Source organism: Vicugna pacos, chromosome 23 (genome assembly GCF_048564905.1).
Source record: "Vicugna pacos chromosome 23, VicPac4, whole genome shotgun sequence".
NCBI classification, from domain to species: Eukaryota; Metazoa; Chordata; class Mammalia; order Artiodactyla; family Camelidae; genus Vicugna; species Vicugna pacos.
In genome coordinates this window covers 13,920,010-13,943,210 of record NC_133009.1, presented here as the reverse complement: position 1 = coordinate 13,943,210, position 23,201 = coordinate 13,920,010, and positions in this window count along the sequence as shown.

The following is a 23,201-nucleotide window of genomic DNA, read 5'->3' as shown; positions in this document are numbered from 1 at the left end:
CATTGCTGATCGCTCTGCTAAAGTCTAATTTCTCTCTAAGGAAGGTTGATTTGTTAGTTAAAGGAAGGATTGTTGTTAAATTAAAGAAAATAAAGCCAACGGACAGGCAATGTTTGTAGCACAAATCGCCAGCCCCAATCATTGATAACCCACAAGCATTTATGACTCTCCTGGGGTCTGAATTCATTACTTAATGCTTTTGCTTCTGATTTGCTGTCTTAATTATGTTTCTAAAGGCTGCTAGTTAATGAAGAGGCGGTCAGCGAGCATACGCTATTTGGGCAACCTGGGGGTGCCTGGCTGTATAGAAAGGGGCCAGAGTTGGGACAGAGTTGGGACAGAGTCCTGCTTCCACCACTGTTAGCTGGATGGCCAGGGCCAACTTACCAAGGCTCTCTGAGCCTTTGTTTCCTCATCTTCACACATGGGCTGTTATACTGACCTCAGAGTTGCTACAAGGAAGGATGAGAAGCATCCATGAGATGCCCATGAGTAATGAGAGCTCTAGAAGCAATTGTTCGGGATCAGCTGTCGGCTACAAGGATGCTGCGGTGAGATGCCTATACCTGAACACAGGGTATAGAGATGGGGCCAGGTATGCCTGGCACCAGGAATGCAGGTAGGATTAAGACACAGCCCTGGCTCTCCAAGAGCTTACCATATTTGCTGGAGAAAAGCACATAGAAACATAGAAAGTAAATGGCCCCAGATGTTGTGACTTGAAGGACATCTGAGAACACAAAGGAAGACTGACCATTCATCCCCGGCGGGCGGAGAAGGGAGGGAGGGTCCAGAGAGGCCTCACAGAGGATGTTTTGAAATAAGTGCTGCTTGCCAGGTAGACAAGGAGGAAGGTGAGCGCGGGGGGCAATGCCAGCAAGGTGTGGACTGCACAGCCTCCTCCTGCAGCATGTGCTTCCTGCAGCTGAGGGCTAGGTGGGGACCAAGTAGAGTGAGGGGTGGGCTGAGGGGGGAGAGGAGTCTGGGTTTGCCTGCAGGGTGGCTGGGAAGCGGGTGGGTGACCGAGAAATGGAGTCAGTGAGCATCAACCCTTCTTCAGAGAATTTGTCCACCAACAGGAGATGATAACACATCAGTTATTGGAAGGACAAGGTTAGAGACTTTTTGTTTAAGTCGGAGACTGGAACACACTCATAGGCTATCCAGGAGGGACCAGCAAAGATGAAGCTGAAATTACCAGACGGAGAGGAACTACTCAGTGGAGCCAGATGCTGGTCCACAGGTCACAGGAAGCGATGGGACTGGGAGCCGAGAGAGCCTCTGGCTCAGCGTGTGATGCCGCCTCCTCTAAGCCTAGGAGGACAGAGTGAGAGGGTGGCTGCAAGAGGGACTATGGGCGACCGCCGAGCTTCGCTGCTCCTGCTGTGCATCCTCTGTGAGTCAGAAGGCAGGTTATCTGCTGAGCAAGAGAGCCTGGGATCAGAGAACAGAGCAGAGAAGGAATGTTTTGCTGGGAGCTGGGAAAATTCATGTGGCTACATTAAAGGGTTGCCCAGGAACCCGAGGGTCCAGCTGAGGCTACAGATCAGACACCTGGGATGGCCCTAAGATGCCCATCTGGGAGATTGCTCCCTCTGAGCTCGGAGGAGAAAACGCATGAGGCAAATGGTGAGGGGGATGGGAGGGGTGGAGATAGCTCAGGGGTAGAGCGCATGCTTAGGATGCACGAGGTCAATCCCCAGTACTTCTATTTAAATTTCAAAAAGGCAAATAATAATTTTTTAATTATCTTAAAGATTGGTGAGCGGGATGCAAGGATGAGGTTTTGTAGGATCGCTGTGGTGAAAGGCAAAGGTGAAGACACAGAGGGCGCTGGGGAGAGGAAGGCTGCCATGATTATCACTGGGCTGGCAAGAGAGGGAAGCCCCCTGGGGAGATGAACAGGAAGAACAGTCAGGAGACGACCCACCTCCCTGACATCACACAGCTAGTGGGCTGGGAGCAGGCGCTGAGCCTGCTGATGGGGAGGAGGATGTGACAGCCGAGCTGTTTTCCGTGCTTCCAGAGAAGAGGGGTGAGTTCCAAGGGCTGACACAGCCCAGTGTGTGGCCTGGGAGCAATGGCTGCAGTACAGTAAGGACGACACTTGCTGGTCTCTGGAATGTCACCCACGCACCTGAGGCTGGGGCACCGTCATTCTGTGCTTGGCCTGTGGAGTCCAAAAATATCTGCAACCAGGAGATGCATATGGTTCCATTAAAAATGGGATGGAGACCTTAGACATTGATTGAAACTGTGCTTCCCAAACCGTGTACCCAGGCCCCCTGGGCAATGCAGCAGACTCCCAAGGTGCTCCAGGATATTTTTAATTTTCTGAGAAGCACAGCAACATCTTTCAGACACTGCACAAACTACTAGTTTGAGGTTGTTCACAGTTTCAAGACAGATGGTTCTACATTCCTTTCTATGACATCAGATCTTTGCAAAAACTAGGTTTTAGTGGTTTCTGTGATATATACACATTGACAAGTACTGAATAAAAAGAGTGTGCCACAGGAAATGAGAATGTTGGGGTCCAGTTTGCTTCCATGGATTGAGAAATATATACACCCCTCAAAGCATAAGTAAGCGTGGTTATGTAGGAATGAAATAAAGTATCACCTTTTCTTTCAACTTATATGCATTATTTTTTCAAATGGCTACTAAATTATTAGGACATAGGTACTTAATAAGTTGTTTAGACCTAATCATTTAATAAATGGAACTTGGAGTATTCCTTTTGGCCTCAAGGCACTGTGAAAAACATCACTGAGGCACTAAAGATGCTGAGAACAGAAAAATTTGAGCACCTTTGGATTAACAGATTATTCAAACTTGGGTTTCTGTTATAACTTTATTAAATCAAAGAAAATTAAAGTTGGAAGGAATCTTAGAGATGACTAAGAACAATTTCTATCCTTTTACAGAGGACACAGCTACGCAAGGTTAAGGGGTATTGTCCAAGGTCACCAGCAGCTGGTAGAACAAGAGCTAGAACCTTGTTCTCTCTCTCCCTGTCTAGCATACCCTCCCACTGAAAACAGGTAGCCTGATTCATTCATATCATTTGCGTAATCATCATAATAAAAAGGTTCATTCATTGTCTCTCAAAAACCCTATTTATAGAAGTGAAAAACAAATTCTAACTCAGGAAGGTGCTGTCTGGACCTTCTTGGTGTGAGCCTGCACTGATATCCGGTCATATTAACCGTGACACATCTTTGCTTGGGGACAAATCTCCAGGACCCCCTAAGTAAGGGAAAGCAACCTCTTTTGACTGAGTCAGACTGAATTTTGGAAGTGAAATCGATGGAGTCTATATATTCTAGAGGGCTACTTTCCCCAAAGTTGTGGATACTGTTAAAAACATGAGGTGACCAAGCAAGTAGAGAACAACAGAAGCGCACAGGACGCTCACCTGCACAGCCACTGCCACGGCTCTAGGAGTCAAACTGTGATTCAGAAGTGTTACGAATGGGAGTACGTTACTTGACAAGTAGATGGCCGAGCCCAAGTCCCTCTCCCATGAATTGAGCGCCTTCTCCAGGATCCGTAACGATTCCCCGGACAGTTCAGGGAGGCACAGAGGGCAGGCTCTCTGTTTCCTTCCTCTGGCTCCATCCTCTGCTTGGATGAAGGGCTGTGTGCTCTCTGCACCTCACCTCCACCGTGGTTCCCCCTGCTGTTCTGTCTGGGCACACGGTCCCCGCTATGGAGCGCAGCTCTTCTCATTCTGTTCCCCAAGGCAACACCTGTGTCACACCCAGACTAATGGTAGGGGCTGATGGCACAGCTCAGAATAAGAATCAAATGAAATTTCATTGTTAGTAGGAAACAAACTTATGGTTACTGAAAGGGAAGGGAGTGGGGAGGAGGGATAAATTAGGAGTTTGGGATTAGCAGATACAAACTACTCCAGATAAAATAGATAAACAACAAGGTCCTACTATATAAGCACAGGGAACTATGTTCAATATCTTATAACAACCTAGCATGGAAAATAATATGAAAAAGAATATATATGTATAACTGAATCACTATGCTGTATACTGGAAGATAACATTGTAAATCAACAATACTTGAATAAAACATTTTTTTATTTCAAAAAATTTTTTAATTTTTTGAAATAAAAAAATTCAATGCTAGGAATCACTGTGTGAAAAAGTTGCTAGCCATTGCTCCCCATGGGCCTTTCTCATTACCTGTGGTCCCCAAGTTTCAGCTTTCTACCATCTTCCACAGGCCGCACCCTTGTCTCTAGACCATTTGTTTATTCCACCTTCTCTTCCAAAGTCCAACCCCTAAGCCCAGGCAGAAAATTCCCAGTGGCTCTCACTCTGATTGTTAGAGAATTTATTTCTTTTTGTCACAACTTACCTAAGTAGCCCCGGTGTCCAGCTTCTCACAACCGAAATAGACCCGCCCGAACTAATCAAGGTATTGACATCCCTGCAGGATGCTGCCCTTTTTGAGCATTTATCAGAAATCCTGGGATAGGGTTGCCTTAAAATATTCAAAATTTTCCACGTTAGAGAGATACTTTACAAATACTAAAAGCAAACGTAGGAAAAACAAAGCGATTTTTGGAAACTCCAGCTTCAGAGGCTGCTGTGTTTGTTTCTGTCTCAAGTTATTGGTGCCACTGTTTCCAAAGATTCACAGAGTTGTCTATGACAGTCTCAGACCCAGAAACGATGTCCCAAAGTGTGGGCTCATTTCTTTCAAGCTCAAGACCGTGGGCTGTGTGACCCAGAAGCTGGAGCAGCAGTATGGGCCTCCGAGAGCTTTATGGCGATAAGTCTGTGCTGCTGTTGACACATGAAGCTTCAGTGGCCCAGCCAAACTGATCAAATATAAACCTAATTTCCGATTTGCAGGGTTGGGTGGGCTAACAAATTGTATCAGAGGCTTTGCACCCAAGCCTTTAAGAAAACGGAGCTGTTACCGTGAACCCAGAACTCCCTGCCCCTCCCTCTGCCTCTAACTTCATCTCCACCACAGAACAAATACAGAACCCAGGCGCGCGACAGGCCTTACCCAGAGCAAGAGGATGACACAGAGGCAGGGCTACAACCCCAGGGGCGAGAGCCAAGGGCAGTAATAGTGGATACATTTTGAAGATCCTCCATTTGGTCCACGCATCTTTATCTGCACTGTCTCATTTATTTCTCACAGTGGCCCTAAAAGTTATCCACTGTCATTATCTCTGTGTCAGAATAGTTTTATGACATACTTACCAATTGGTATTTCACCTGTATGGCATTTGCTCACCTTAGTCACCCTCTGCTTTGCCCGAAAATATGCCTTGGCATTCACAGCACTTGGAGTAAGATTAGTATCTCGAAAACAAAATCAAAATGAAAGGAAAAAAAAAATGTTCTTAGCAACTGACCTCCCAAATTCATGCCTGCTGCTAAATGTCGGATTTGGGTTTGGGTAGACGCAGATCTTTTCCCCCCGTAGTCGAGACAGACTCAGGACAGAGAGAGGGCTAAGGGACCTGAAGTGGCCTCGCAGCTGGGCGATGAAGGATAGAGAATGACAGGTGTAGACTGTGGAACAGAGACCAGCTAGGAGTCTGGGTAGCGCTCGTGACATGGAAGCTACAGGATTTGATTCTATAGCAGAAAGTGAAGGATAGATTTTCCTGGGCTGCTCTGGTCTTCTTGCTTTATGAGACGGACTTCATTTGTTGAGTTCATCATCTGACAAGTGTAGGTTGGACTGTTTTCCTCTGAAAAGTTTCATCATTGTTTTCACTGACACTCTTCTCTTTCTCTGGTCCTCCATATATCCAGTTTCATGAGCCTTTTCTAAAAACCACCACTCTGCTCAGGGCTTGGGACGGGGCAGTGGGTGTTGGCTGTTTCGGTGACAGCACAATCCAGTCACCTCACTTTTCCTAATCTCAGTGCCCCCATCTGTGACAGGGAGGCCCTGGATGAGCTGACCTGTAGGGTTAATTCCTGCTCTAACCTTCTGTGATCCAGGCACTTATTTGGTATCTGGGGGATCGCATGTGTTTAAAACGTCCTCCCTGCCCCAGCCAACAGTCCATTTCTCTTTCTGCTCAGTCACATTTAGTGAGTGCTCATTGCCTTAGCACGGTACTTACTTCATTCCAGACAGGAGAAGGGAAGAGACAAAAGGCAGTGACTAGGCTAAGTCTACACCCAACTTCCTCTTAAATTGCTTTCTTGGGAGCTATACCCAATGGCTTTCTTTACATCTCATTGGTAGAAACATATCACATTGTCACCCCTGTCTATAAGGGACACTGGAAAAATGTAGAATTTTAACTAGTCACAATACAAATTCAAATTATACTGAAGTACCTGTTTTTCACCCATCAGGTTGCCAAATATCAAAACGTTTGGAAATAGTAGAAAAGAGACCAAAAAATTCTTGTGGGAGCATAAATTTGGATAATTTTTATAAAGAGCAACTTAGCAAAATCTATCCAAATCACAAGCACATGTGCCCTTTGACCCAACAATTCCACTTCTAGGAGTTTATCATATAGATAATCCTCACCTGTGTGCATGATGTTATATACAAGCACTTATGCATTACAGAAATGCTTCTGATAGTCTCCCAGTAGAGGACAGAGTAAATAAATTAAGCTCATTCACACAATGGAATATCACAAGGCCATTTAAAAACGATAAAGTTCTTTTTCTACTGATGTGAAATGATCTAACAAACGTCTAAGTAAAAACAAAGGGGCTACATACAAATATATATATATACATACATATATGTATGTATAAACATTTGTTTATAAAAACACAGGAAAATGAAGTAATACATGTGTTTGCTTGTATATGCTTAAAGCATCTCTAGATGGAGATATAACAAACTGAGAATATTTATTTCCTGTGGTAAGCTAAACTCTGATGTCAATACTAGATTAAAAACACTACAAGAAAAAATGTATAAGCCGATCTCATTTATAAGTATACATGCAAAACTTCCAAATAACTCATTAAAAAATTGAATATTTGTGTGCACAAAAAGAAATTTGTTATGACAAAATAGGGTTTATCCTAGGAGAACAAGGATGGTTCCACATTAGAAAATAATTAATAGGATTAAAACTTACAGCCATCTGAATAGATTCTGAACAATCATTTGATAAATTCCAATACCCATTTGTAATTTTAAAAAAATTAGCCAACATAGATACAAAATACCTTCCTGAACTTGATGAATGCAATCTATTAGAAATCTATAGCAAGTATTATACGTAATGGTGACATTTAGGAGAATTTCCAATAAAATTGGAATAACACAGAGGTCTTTTCTCTCTAAATTTAACGCTATGCTGGTATTCCTAGTCAACACAACAAAAAAATAAGACAGAAAGAAATAGAAAGAGAGGAAATAAAAAAATAAAAACAGTCATTATTTATGGAAAACATGATCATGTACCAAAAAAGCTAAAAGATTTAATTGAAAGACAACTGGAACTAGTAAGTACATTTAGTAAAACCCTGAGTATAAGATAAGCATAAAAAATTAACAACATGCCCATATATCTACAATAACCAAGCATAAAATAAAGTAAAAACAATATGTTTCAAAATTTCAACACAACTAAAAAATAGCTCAGAATATACTTCATAAAATGTATGCAAAACCTTTACTTAAAAAACTATAAAGCTTCCCTGAAGGACATAAAAGGAAACTTGACTAAATGAAAGTATATACCATGCTCTTGGATGAGAAGACTCAAATTGTATACATGACAATTTTCTCCAAATTAATCTATAAACTTAGTGTGATTCTAATCAATATCCCAAAGATTTGTTGGCTCTAAAATTCATATGAAAGAATATAAATGCCAAGAACTTCCAAGAACAGTAAGGACAATTTTGAGAAAGAAAAAATGTCAAGGTAGCCCTCGACCTATTAGCTATGAAATTCTTCAGCTTCTTCTCTTGTTTTTTCTTCATCTTCTGCACCGCTAGGCAATATATTATTGCAGTGGATGGTAATAATAAGAGTAGCAGTGGTAGCTGGTAAGAACCAAGACTCTAAGGGAGGAGAAATTTTCTCACCATTCAGTGGAGCAGGGATTCCATGAACATTTTTTTTCTGCTTTCATTCTGTCTTCCTACCACTTGACCACAGATACACCACAACGGCATGGAAGACCAAAAAGGTGATCCCTAGAGAACTGAGAAGTATTGAGATCACAGAGAGGAAAGAGCTCAGGACAGTAATCCGATGAGCTTCTGGGCTCACCCCAACCCCACATGCTTGGATGTAATCCTAATAAGCATATTAAAGACTTTGAGAACTGAGCTAACAAATAGACTTCCACTTGGGTCCCAGAAATGACCACTTGGTGGTGCACTCATGGGACAGATCTGGACGGCATTGCAAAGATGCAACTTTGCATTGTAACCACAACCTCAGAAGGTCGAGATCTAATCAACAATTAACACAAAACAAAAACAAAGACATCAACAATGTCCATATGAGATGGATCCAATACACAATCCAAATCTAAAAATATCCAATATCCAAGCAAGATCCAGAGTCTCATAACCTGATGTTCAAAATACAACTCGAACTTATATATCAAGAATCATGAAGTTCTTGACTCATGTGGGAAAAGACAATCAATAGACACCAACAAGAAGATGACACAGATATTATAATTACCTGACAAAGACCTTAAAGCAGTTATAAAAATGCTTCAAAGAGCAATACAAACTCTTGCAACAAATGTTCAGAAAAAAAAAATTATCCAAGATAGAAGATAAAAAGAAGAACTAAATGTAAATTTTGGCACTGAAAAATAATGTAACTAAAATTTTAAAACTAACTAAATGGACTTATTAGCAGATTGGTGATGACAGAAGAGTCTGTGAACTTGAAGACAGATAACTAGAAATATTCCAATGTAAACAACAGAAAGAAAAACGATCAGGGGAAAAGAGAGCCTCAGGGACCTGTGGGACAGCAACAAAACGTTTCATATTTGTGTGATCAGAATTCTAGACGGGAAAAAGAAAGAGAGAAGTTCTAAGAAAGTATTTGAAGAAATAATGGCTGGACACATCTCAAGTTTGGCAAAAGACAAAAATCTTAATGTTCAAGAAGTTGAATGTACCCCAAGCAAGATGAACCTAAAGAAATCCACACTCAGACAAATTATATTCACATCGCATGAGCCAGTTCCTAACTATATATATATATATATATATCCTATTGGTTCTGTTTTTCTGAAGAATCCTGACTAATAAATACAGTGTTGTCAGGATACAAATCTTTGATGGCTGCTGGACCGATGGCCTCAATTCTTACTGACTGTTGGTTCGAGAACACTTCAGCTGTTTGTAATGGAGGTCTCTCCACCATAGTAACTTGCTTCATCAAACCAGAAAGAGAAAGAGAGAGAGAGTCTGCTAGCAAGACAAAAATCACAATCTTTCATAACCTAACCATGGATATAACATCCCATCACTTTTGCTGTCTCCTATTGGTTGGGAGCAAGTAACTAGGGTCCACCTACCCTCAAGAGGAGGGAATCACAAAAGGGAATGAATACCAGAAGGTGAAGATTATTGGGGGTCATTTTAGAGTTTGCCTACCACAACTAGTTATATTAACATCAAAGTAGGCTTCAGGGCAAAGAAAGTTCCCAAAGAAATAATGCATATTACTTAAAGTATCAATTTACCAAAAAGGCATAACAGTCCCAAATGTGTGTATACCTAACAGCAGAGCTTCAAAATACATGAAGCAAAAACTGACAGAAATAAAGGAATAAGTAGACAAACACACAATTTTAGTTGCAGATTTGAATACTCCTCTTTAGTAATAGAACTAGTAGACAGAAAATTAGCAAGAAAACAAAAGAATTGACTGACATCATCCACCAGCTAGATCTAGTCATTAACCAGAAACAGCAGAATACACGTCTTCCAAGTGAACATGGATTATTCACCAAAGACTGTATCTAGGGTCAAAAAGTAAAACATTAACAAATTTAGAATAATTGAAATCATACAAAGTATATTTTCTGACCACAATGGAATTATACTAGTGATCAATAAATAGAATTTAACAGGAATATCTCCAAACACTGGGAAATTTAAGACACTTAAAAGTAGCCCATGGGTGTTAAGAGGTAAAAATTACTATGTATAAAATAAATAAAATATAAAGATATAGTACAGCACAGGGAATATAGCCAATATGTTATAACAACTTTAAATGGAGTATAATCTCTAAAAATCTTGCATCACTATGTTATACACCTGAAGCTAATATAATATTTTCAATCAACTATACGTTAATTTTAAAAAATTGTAAGTAACCCATAGATCAAAGAGGGTCAAAGTCTCAATAGAACTGCATGAAAAGGAAAATGCAACATATGACAATCTGTGGGACATGGCTAAAGCAGTGCTTGGAGGGAAATTTATAGCACTAAAATGTCTATGCTGGAAAGAGAAAAAAAGTATCAAATACTCTAAGCTTCTACCATAAGAAACTAAAAGAAAGAGTAGAATACACACAAATTAAGCAGAAGAAAGTAAATAATGAAAGTAAGTGCAGAAATCAATCAAACGGAAGACAGAAATACAATAGGGAAAAATCACTAAAACTAAAAGCTGGTTCTTAAAGAAAAATCAATAAAATTGAAAAATCTCTAGCAAGACTGACCAAAAAGAAGAAGAAAGATGACACAAACTACCCATATCAGGAACAAAAAAGGCAATATCACTGCAGACCCCAAAGACATTAAAAGGGTAATACTACTACTACTACTACTACAAGCAACTCTGCACAATGACCTGATACTTTAGATGAAATGGACCAATTCCTTATAAACCACAAACTACTAAAGCTCACTCTATATGCAGTAGATAACTTGAATAACCCTACAACCTCTAAAGAAAATGAATTTTTAGTTAAAATCTCCCCAAAAGAGAATCTCCAGGCTCAGATAGGATTCACCGTAAAATTCTACCAAAAATTTAAAGAAGGAACACCAGTTCTACACAGGTTTCTTCTAGAAAACAGAAGGGAAACACTTTCCAATTCATTTTTAAGGCCAACATTATACTGCACCAAACCACAAAAAGACAGTACAAAAAAAAAAAAGAGAGAAAATTATAGACCAATATTCCTCATGAACATAGATGGAAAAAAAATCCTCAACAAAATAGTAACAAATAAAATATAGCAGAATATGAAAAGAACAATTCACCACAATTAACTGGGATTTACCTCAGGAACACAAGTCTGATTTAATATTCAAAAATCTATAATATAATTTACCATATTAACCATTTAAAAGAAAACTATGTGATCTTATCAGAGATCTATATGCAGAGAAGAATTTGACAAAATATAGCATCCATTTATGACAAATACTCTCAGCAAATTAGGAAGAGAAGAGAACTTCTTCAACATGACAAGGGGCATCTATAAAACAAAAACCACCCTACAGTAATATTATACTTAATAGCAGAAGATTTCCCCCAAGATACACTCTCCCTAGATCAGAAAGAGGGCTAGAGTATCCACTCTCAATACGCTCCTTCGGCATAATACTGGACGTCTCAGCCAGTGTAATACGCAAGAAAAAGAAATAACATGCATATAGATGTAAAAGGTTGATCTAAAACTGTCCCTATTCACACATGACATTATCATCTATATAGAAAATCCCAGAGCTCTACCAAAAAACTTCTAGGATGAAGTGACTACTAAGGTGGCTGGATACAATGTCAACACAAAAAAATCTATTGTATGTCTATATACTAGCAATGTACATTTGGAAACTGAAATGAAGTAAACCATATCATTCACAATAGCTTTAAAAAAATGAAATACTTACAAGGGTCTAAAGCCTACAAAACATGTACAGAATCTATTATACAGAAATATGTACAGAATCACTATGAAATGATGAACAAAGAAATCAAAGAGGACCTAAATAAATGGAAACACATATCACGTTCATGGAATGGAGAATTCAGCATAACAAAGATATCAGTTCTACCTAAATCTATGTATAGATTTAATTCAGTACCATTCAAAATCTCAATAGGCCTTTTCACAGGTATGGACAAGAAAATTCTAAAATTTGTATAGGAATGCAAAGGACTCAAAATGTCCAAAGCAACTTTGAAAAGAATAAAGTTGGAAGAATCTAACTATGTGATGTTAAAACTTACTATAAAGTTACAGTATTCAAAAGAGTATGGTATTGGTGAAGGGATAAAGGAAGAGACCAACAGAACATAATAGAGTCCAAAAATAGACACATAAAAATATGTCCATTTAATTTTTAACATAGGTGCAAAAGCAATTCAGTGAAGAAAGGAGGATCTTTTCAGCCAATGGTTTTGAAACAATTGGTCATCCATATGCAAAATAGTAAATGCTGCTCTGTACATCAAATCTTATACAAAAATTAACTGAAAACTGATAATAGATCTAAATGTAAAATGTAAGACTTTTAGAGGAAAACATCATCATGACCTGGATTATTCAGAGTTCTTAAACATGACACCAAAAGCATAATCATGGAAAGAAAAATTTATACATTAGAGTCCTTCAAAATTAAGAACTTTTTCTCCCAGAATGAAAAAACAAACTATAAAACTCGGAGAAAATATTTGCAAATCAGAATTCCAACAGAGGACTTAAATCCATAATCTATAACAAATTCTCAAAACTCAACAATAAAAAAGCAACCCAATTAACTAGTGAGCCAAAGATCTGGAAACATCACCAAAAAGGACATAAAGATGGCAAATAAAATGTGCTCAACATCATTGGCTATTAGGGAAATGCAAGCTTAAACCACCATGAGATACTACTACATATGCATTAGAATGGCTACGCTAAAAAATACTGGCGTGACCAAGAGCAGGCTGGTGAGGATGCAGAGCAACTGAAACTCCCATCCACTGCTGGTGGGAATGCAAAATGGCACAGATACTCTGGAAAATAGTTTGACACTTTCTTATAGTTAAACAGACACTTATCATTTGACCCAGAAATTCCATTCCTGGGTATTTACGCTAGAGAAATGGAAATATATAGTGAGATGAGAACCTGGTGACGAATGTTTAGGGTATCTGTATTCCTACTTGCCAAAAACCAGAAACACCCCAAGTGTCTTTCAGTCAGTGAATGGATAAACAAGCCTGGAACATCCATACAGTGGGATACTACTTAGCAATAATAAGGAACAAATTATTATTATGTAACACTCTCATGAATCCCAAAAGCATTCTGCTGAGTAAAAGAGGCCAACTTTAAAAAGGTACAAACTATATAATTCCATTCATGCGACATTCTCAAAAAGACAACATTATAGTGATAGAGAATTTCATCAGTGATTGGTGGGTGTTAAGAAAGAGAAGAAGGTATCTTAATTCTGCATGGGTTAAAATTCATAGAACTGTATACCAAAAGAAAAAAAAAGCCAATTTCACAGTCAGATAATTTAAAACCTAGAATTTTACAGGGCAAAAATCTCTATCTTCAAAAATAACATTATTTTTTAAAATTAAAAAAACAGTGAGATTTCATTTTTATACCCATCAAGGTAGCAAAAGTTAACACGTGATAGTAGCCTTTATCAAGTCAAGAGGTGGTGGAAAATTAGCTAGTGGGAGACTAAATTGCTAAGTCATTGAAAAAGATAATTCACCTATTAGAATATTAAATATTTATAACTTATGACCCAATAATTATAATTTTTGTGTAGAAAAGCACTCATATACATGCCCAAAGAAGTCTAGACAGGGATCTTCATTCTGGAATTGTTTGTAATCACAAAAAATTGAGAACAATCTAAAGTCCCATCAGTAACAAGATGGCCTAGAATATACATCTAGGGTCTGAAATACTACACACCACTTAAGAAGAATGAGCTAAATCTATATTCAGTGGCATCAAAAGAACTCCAAGACATATTTTCAGGTGGAAAAAAAAAAGAATTTGCAAATCAATGCATACAGCCTATTACCATGTGTACAAATGTTAAAAGTATTCTGTAACTACACACACATATAACAACATAGCAAAAAGTCTATGAGATACACAACCAATTAGGAACTCTCAGTTCCAGTACTTTCTTCTGAGAATTAAATGGGATTGGGAGCATTTAAAGAGATTTGGGGTTGTTCTCTTTTTTTAACATTGAAAATGTATTAATGCATTACTCGTGTGTTAAGAACAGAGCCTGTAACGTTCCAGCCTTATAAATGAGAGTGCACAGAGCAGAAAGCCCTCAAACATAACTTCACTTTGGCTGGTAGGTTTCCTCTGCCTGGAATTCTCTTTCAGGAATCAGGGCAAGGGCTGCTTTCTCGGGAAAATGTGTCCCGATTGTCCCTCCAGTCCAGTCCCCCTCCTGTGTTCCTCTGGCATCCTGCAGATACCTCCATCAAAGCCCTCGCCAGTTTACTCTGCCACCGATTTGCATGTCCTTGTCTCCTCACCCCTGAATCATACTCATATTTGGGTTCCTAGTGCCGGCACACCACCTACCAAGCGGTAGGTGCCCCAAAGTACATGTTTGTTTGAAATGAACTGTTTATTGAACTAGTTCAAATAAAAGTAAGATCTTGATCGGATACAGGTTGAGAACTCTCCTTGGAGGTCAAGATTTATTTCTATCACCCTATCATTCAATCAGAGGGGTAAATGGGCCCCGGGGCAAAGTGTGCTACTCAGTCAGAAATCCAGGGTGGAAACAAATTCCCTAATTTGCAGCATTTGCTGATGTCCGTGGTGTGAATATTCCCCATGGTGGATTTCAAGCAACCAACATAATGTTACACGAAAGTGAGTTGCGAATGATGCACCGTGTCGGCTCTCCCAAGAACGAGCTTGTGCAAGCCGGCTCCTACACACCACTAGCCCAGAAGCCTCCTCAGACCTTCTCAGCCCCCTGCTCATCCAGAATCGCAGGTGCTGCGGCTGGAACTGCAGGTGCTGGGGCTGTGAGCAGCTCTGTAGGTGGGGGCAGACGGTCCCCAGCTCAAGCCTCTGCTCTCCTGCCTGCCCATCTCTGGCCGTTCCTCATCTCTTCCATCATGCTTCCCATGACCACCTAGAGCAGCCAGGCACCCTTCAACATGTACAAAATGAGCTGGGACTCACTTCCCAGCTCTTTTCGAGTTCCCACAACTCATCAGACTTCACATGGACTCTCACAACTGTTCTCATACGTGTTTGTTCCTCTTGTTTCTTTTCTATTCACTCCCATTTACTCAATTGGATTATAAGGTCTGCCTGGGCAAATACCATTTCATCTATTTCTCTTGGATCTTTTTCTCACCTGGCACAATGCTGAGCATACAGCAAGTGCTTAATATATAATGAGTACCAGGCCTAAGTGCCCATCGGGAGATGGAGTCACAGGGAGGGACCCAGCGACCCTGTCTGGGGTGTCTGTATGCAGTCACTTCATTTGTTGGCCCAGTCTCTGGTCTCTGGCCCATGTTTTAGGTTCCACCTCTGGCTCCTGCCCCATCTCTCATTACACATCACACCTCCATTCTGTGGGTCCCACCCACGATGCTGCCTCTCACCGTGCAAATACTTTCTACTTCCTACTCACTGCTGCTTCAGAGTCGATCACCTCCCTGGTGTGCCCTGCCAAGTGTGACATCGTGGAAGGATGAAGGGAAGATGATGGGTTTATTCACCAGGCTTGCTTGGTTACCCGTGGCAGCTGCCACTTACAATGTCTTTGCCATGCCTTTGCCTGTGAATCTTACCAATCCTCTAAGGCTTGTGTCCAAGCCCATCTAGTTTAGCAATTTTCAACATTTATTGAATACCTAATACACCTAATAGTGAGTTCTTAATAAGAAACTGCCTTTTGTAATTCTTCCAACTCATTGTGACAGGTCCCTTTTCTGAATCTCTGGAACACCTCTGGTCAACCTCTCTTGTTATATTTATCATAGTTTGCCTGGTCTAATCTATTTATGTATTTGCCTTTGCTGCTACCCCAACTGGATGGTAAGCTCTTGGGAGTGACTCTTTATACATGACTATCTTTATATTTCCGGCATCCCTGGAAAGCAGGGTTTTGTGGCTAGTGAGGCTCCGTGGGTATTTTTGATTTGACTCAATTCATTAAATTGAATTAAATGGCTAGATAAATGGATGGATGAATGAAACTATTAATATATGGTTCTGCAAATCTCGCCACAGTGCCCAGTCCATGGTTCTTCACAGAATCAACCCTCAGTCAGTGCTGTTGACAGACTGATTGATGTGTTTGAAAACGAAGAGTGAAGATTCCCGGTGAGTCAGAGGTTTTTATTTGCTCAATATGTTTTGGCTTCAAACCCTAAAACAGTCATAGCCCCCGAGGTTTCAAAACCAGAACTGCAATCACCTTCCTTCCAGAGCCAGGTTGCCACAGAGACAGGCCTGGAGAAGAAAGTGCTTCTGAATGGATGGGTCCGAGGCATATCTGAAGACAGAGAATTCCAAAGGCCGTCCCGGACTGCCTCTAGGACGGGCTCTATTATTAACCTCCTCTGTGAGGCCAGGCTTCTGTCTGGCCTTGTGTGACTGAAACGGTTTTCTCCCGGGCTCATGCCGTGGCTTTGTTGACCACGACCGCTTCCTAGAAGCCAAGTCAATCTGAGAGATGAGGGAGGCCCCAGAGGTTCGGGGTTGTAGAAGGCGTTTCCTTTGACATTCTCCCCGGGGAGGGACAAGCCATGCCCAGCAGGCCCAAGAGAAAGAGACAAAAGAATAGCTTGGGATGTCCAGAGGGCACTTCCCAGGCCCAACCCTTCTAGCAGCGAGACCCTCACAGGATCAAGTTCCCGACGGGGGTTAGTGGGCGCGAATGCCCTGCATCATGCGTGCAGCCAACTCCGCAGCCAACTCTGGTGTTCAGAAAGAGTGTCAAGGGAAGAAGCGCAGCGCAGGCCTGCCAAGTCATGAGCGGGGCGCTCTGAGAGGGCGGAGAGGGCACGGAGGGGCCAAGGGCAGGGGCTGGGTGGCCGGGGGCTAGGGATGGAGTGACAGACAGACCACAGATGGACAACCAAACTGTAGCTCAGCCTGTAGACATTTCCTGCGGACCGTCTTTAAGCATGTCCTGCTGTCCAGCCTACGGCCAGGGGAGACGGTGTCCTTCCAGCTCCATTCACAAAAGAAGAGGCTGCAACTTGCACCCAAAGGGATGCATGTCACACCCCCACCCTGGGGAACAGAGAGCCACAGCCTCCACAACTGCCAAAATAAGCAGATGCCTGTAAGAGTGTGATCTCAAGGGCTCCAGGCCAACCTCCCAGCATCAAAAAATGATCGTTTTCCCAGGAACCAGCTAATACCTGAAATTCCATCATTGCTTTGCCCGAGGGTTAAACTTCTGTGAAAATACAGACATAGCAGGGGCACGCCAAATATCATCAGTGATTTACACCTCCACGTCCGGAAGCTTTCTGGATCCTTTCCTGCAGGCGGGTTTTCTGAGGGCGGGTGATGGACAAGGTGAGAGAGCCAGGGAGCTCTGGGTAACTGAGGAGGGAGGAGGCTTGGAGGAGTCGAGAAACGGGGCACGGAGGAGACCCAAGTTCCTAAACAGCCTGCTCTCTGCACAGTGTCGCCTGGGACCAGTCCTGCAGATGACTGTCACATCCACTCATTGCTGCCCCGCTCGATAAAAGAAATCGGGCACCGTGTTCTCCCAACCAGGGTCAGCTTCATGGGGGTAAACCTGCATTCAGAAGGGCCCTGCGCTTCATTCAATGCTCTACTGTCTCCATCTTGAAATCTTTAAAAATGTTGAAACCAGGGCCCCTTCCATTTGCAACTTGACTATACCTCGCAAACTACGTGGCCAGTCCTGTTCCTAATTATGCCCTAGAACATCACAAAAGCCTAACCTCACAATTCTCTCTTCATCACACGTGTATTTCCTTCCGTCTATTTTTACACATCAGGGGATATCTGAAGAAATGGCCTAAATTCCAGGCACTTTAATTCACCTCCATCAACTAAGCCTCTTTCGAGGTGACTTAGGTGTCATGTGATCTGTCCTATTATTAGCACATCCCAGCCATTCCCGGCCCCCCAAAGCCCGGCTTCCCGTGCCCTTATATATCTCTCTCTCTTAGCAGAAAAGTGGCACATGACCTCCTAGCCTCAAGAACACTTGGCACAGGTCCCTGTTTCTCAGCCGTATCTATTGTTCTCGTCCAGAATGACACTGATTCTAAGAGTCTTGCTGACATTTCTGACTTTTAGTGGGGAGCGCCATTAATCAGCCGGCTGCATCTGTTTTGGAAAAATTAAATAGCTCAAGTCAAGGCAAACACAGTAAATAATCCGTCAACCATCCAAGAGAGTCGTGGGGGCAGTGAAGGCAGGGTTGTGTCTTCTCATTATTTGAAATGCATTTAATCTGCTGCTGGATCCCCCACACCCAGACGCAGAAGGAAGAGATCAAAAGCTCTTTTTTAAAAACATGGGGCCTCGGCTGGAGGGTATAACTCAGTGGTAGAGTGTGTGCTTAGCATGCACGAGGTCCTGGGTTCAATCCCCAGCACCTTCATTAAAAAATAAATAAATAAATAGAAACCTAAGCACCCCCCCAAATAAATAAATAAATAAATAATAAATAAATAAATAAATAAATAAATAAATAAATAAATAAATAAATAAATAAATAAAAATGTGGAGCCCAAATCAGGGTATTCAAAGTGTAAGCGGGCTATTCAACACATGTGTCATGGAGGATGAGTTAGCTGGCAAGAAGCCCGTGGAATGGTTCTTCAGAGAAAAGGAGCTGTAACTTTCCTTGTGGTTTAAAACTATAGTAACACACTCTAATTCTTTGGTAAGTGTTGCCTTCTTCCGGAGAGACAAGAGTGGGCCTGTGGGTAAATATAGCTCCTGGAGCCAGATAGACTGGGTTCCCATCTTGACACTCTCCCGTACTAAGCACTGACTTTGGGCAAGTTACTTAACCACATGGTACCTCCATTTCCTTATCTGTCAATGAATAACGTATAACAACCTCTGGGTTTGGGGGAAGTAAATGATTTAGTATCTGGTAGATTAAATATTGCCACAAATTCTTTAACATTCTTCCCATTGAAATGTTGGCTCTTCCCCTCCTCTTGATCTGAGCTGGTCTATTATATCTTTGGCTCACAGTTAAGGCAGAAGTGAAATTTGCCAGTTCTGGGCCTAAACTTTCAGAGAACTGGTAGTGTTCACCATCTCTGACTGATTGAAGAAGCCACCTGGAGAGGGAGTAAGACCACAGGAGAGGAAGAGGAACACAGCCAAACACAGCTTTCTAGCCACTCTGCCCAGGCACCAGGCATGTGCATCAAACCACCTTGGACCCCAAAGACCAGCTCAACCACCAGCTGAATACCGCTGAGTGACCCCATCTGACACAATGTGAAGCAGAAGAATCATCCAGCAGAGCCCAGCCCAATTTTCTGACCCATAACATTGTGAGATACAGTAAAAGGATTGTGGTTTCAGTGTTCCAAGTTAGTAGCTGGTTACTTCATGCATAAGTTACATAAATGAAACAATCTATATAGCGCTATACAGAACCTACGTGCTGCAAACACAGGACAGTGCCTGTGACACAGGAGGCATTTGGTAACTGTTCACTCTCTCCAATTCTTCAGGGACATACTTGTGTGGATAAAATTGGGCAGGTTGAATTTTCTGAATTTTTTGAAACACTGGAACCTGTATCTAAAACTCCACAACTCTGAGTTCATTGTGGTTAACCAAATGTACTATGTTATCTTTCTCTCCACTACCTCTATTCGTGTCATTCTCTCTTCCATTTCCTAGCCCGATTCCACTTTCAAATACTTCAGCTTAGCCACCTCCTATTCATGTTCTACATCAGTGCTCCTCAAACTTGTGTGCACACAGGTCACCTGGCTGTTTTCTAAAAAGGCAGATCCTGATTCAATAGGTCTGGGACAGACCTGAAGTTCTGTGTTTCTTATAAACACCCAGGTGATGTGAATCTGCTGGTCCACACTCCACACCTTGAGGAAGATGGCTATAGTCTTGCCTCAGGTATTACCTCCTCCAGAAAGCCTTCCTGATTTCTACTCTCTCACCCCACGGCTGAGTTAGATGCTGCTGAAGATTCTTTTGCCTGCCTGTCTAAATACCAACTTTTACTTTCTTTAGTGCTGGCAAAGCCTCAGTTTTATTTAAGGGCTCCTTCTCTCTCCCTCCCCCTACCATGACTTGGTAAATTTTAATAAATCTAAATGCCGTTTTTGGTATAGCCTGTCTTTTTTACAGTGATTTTTCACAGGTGGCCAGGTGATTTGCTTAGGAAATGTTAGGAGAAGTCTGCTGTAGGGGAATAGGGACTTGTCAGAAAGATTTCTTTACTCTTAAAAAGTGATACATAAGGAAGAAACAGGTCTTTATCTTTCCCTTGGTGTTAGTCTGTTGCTACTGTTGATGTCTGGAGCTGCTGCAGCCATCTTATGACCTTGAGGGGAATCTAGACAATATACTGAGTGAGGATGGCAAAGCAAGAAGATGAAAAGAAACTAGGTCTGTGTCTGGTGACTAAATCAACCAAGTCTGGGGATTCCTAAGTTAGGACTCTTGTTTATGGAAGATACTGTATCTCCTTATGTTTAAGCCGTTTTTAGGCAAGCTTTCTGTTACGAGTGGCTAAGAGCATTCTACAGTGGATTCATACACCCTGGCTCTCTTCTACACACACGTCTCCTATCCCTGCACTTCCCACATTATTCTGTGGTTACACATCTGCCTCCTCTGGTCAGGTACCTCTTGAGGTTTATTATTTGCATTGCCCGCACCTGGTATAGAGTAAATGACATGGACTTTTCTGGACTAAAGTGAAGTCACCCAAGGGTTTTCAATTAGAGAAAAATTAAAATTTAGCCACTCCAGGTATTCTCCCCTGTCAAGGTTTAACCTTGAAGAACTGCCTCTTGATACTTTGCACTCCTTGGCCTCACATTCCACTAATATCAATAGTTTCAGAACTCAAGCTCATTTTTATATTAACCCTAATGAAATATCATTAAGAAGGTTGCAGAAAGGCCATCTGACTCATTCGAAGACTGAAAATAATTTTTAAAAAAATCATCATAATGATTGTAGTAACGTTTTGCCTTTGCATAATAATAATGGTTACCATTAGCTGAGTCCACCATATCCCAAACATGCCTCCATAGGCATAACTCCCAATGAACAGGGATAAATAACTTCCTAAATGCCACAGGGCAGGTAAATAATGAAGGCAAGATTAGAACCCAGGTGTCTGACCCTTGAGCCTGGCCTCTTCCCATCTTGCTCCCCCCAAACCCCTTTCTGAGCACTGCCTCCTTGTCAAAGTGACTTTATGCACGTGATCTCATTCAGTGTTCTCAAAGGAGCTGGGTATGATCAGCCACATTGTTTTCCTATTATTCATGCTGCTAACTAAATATAAGTTACACTGGGCTCATTCTAGAGCTTTATTCGCCCTCTATCCTCCCAATTATTGTTCTTAAAATTCATTTCAAATAAGAAGCCACTTTTCCGAAGGGAAAATAACTGAATGTGACTGAACGGGGAAACTTTTTTCTTTTTAGTGTTAAAGGAAAAAAATTAAGTTGGCCCCAGTTTTTCATAGTGGCATGTTGATGAAATGCCATGAATGAAATGTGGGATGAATGAATGAAATATTTCAAAGTGGAAAAATAAATCACGACGAAGAACCAATTCCCCAAAGAAACAAGGCTGCAGATAGCAATTCCCTAATTTCCAGCCCCGTGCACATTTTTCATTCTGAGAAGACCCCTCTGTCAAAACCTCTTTGATGGAGACGGAGAGCTAGAGCAATAAGACAGATCTCATTCTTTAGAGCATCTCTTTGCTTCCATCCCAGGCTTTGAAATGGTGGAATGTCTTTGTTCCCGTGAACTAGGCAGTCAGCACTCATCATCAGCCACTCAACGGGTCCCTTAGAAGTGAAGACAGAACAGGTATCACCCGATGCCTGCTGCCCGCGAGCAAGGGAATCAGTCCAGACAGGCCTTCATCTCTCACATGAGCATGTGAGTGTTCCTACTCAACGTTCCTCTTAAACACAAGACCCTCTTTTCATGGATTCTCTAAACCATAACATTTATGTTTTCTTCATTCACCCGTAATACACGTCCAATATTTAACTACCTGATCAGTTGTTGAATGGCTCTGTTTCCAGTACGATAACAAATCTGGCAGAATAAGCCTACAAAGAAGGCACTTGGTACACTTTTTTTTTTAATTAAAGAGAACAAGGCCAGGTTGATGTTCCTCCTTCCATCTCCACATCCAGCTCAATGCTTTGCCCCATCCCCTCCTATGCTCCGGTGTTAGCTGCACACATCTGATTGACGCAGACTTCAGTTACTATAGTGGGGCCTGGGGGTGGTGTCTGGTAGTGGGACCCAGGAGAACATGGTTGTTGTTCCCATCAGATGTGGTGATTCTCCTGCCAAAAAAGGGGAATGGGTGCCAGGCAGCCACCGTGTGACATGTGACAGACCCCTGGCTGACCTCTGGTACAGGGTGAACTTGGTAGCATCCTGCCATTTTGCATTAAGAGGTAGGAGCCAGGCTAGAGAAACAGGAATGGAGTAGCAGTAGTAATGATGATGGTGGTGGTGCTAACTACCTCTCCTGAGGGCTGTCTCAGCTCATCGAGCTGCTAAAACAAAACACATAGACAGTGGCTTGCAAACAACAGAGGTGTATTTCTCACAGTTACGGAGGCTGGAAGTCCCCGATCAAGAGTGGTCAGGTTCTGGCGAAGGCTCTCTTCTGGGACATGGACCTCTCATTGTGTCCTCACATGGTAGAAGGGGTAGGGGAAGCTCTGTGGGGGTCCCTTGTATAAGGGCACTAATCCTGTTCACGAGGGCACCACCCTCATGACCTAATCACTCCAAAGGCTCCACCTCCAAATACTGTTACATTAAGATTTCAACATATGAATTTTGGGTTGGGGACACAAACATTCACACCATAGCTAGGCTCTAAGAATATGCAAGACTCATCACATTTCCATGTGACAGGTGACCTACGTGGGCTACTGTGCTGCCTCCCTGATCACTGGTGAGACACTGAGGCCCACAGAGGTTACCAACATCTCACAGCTCGAAGCTGGCAGAGCGAGGGGACGAACACAGGCC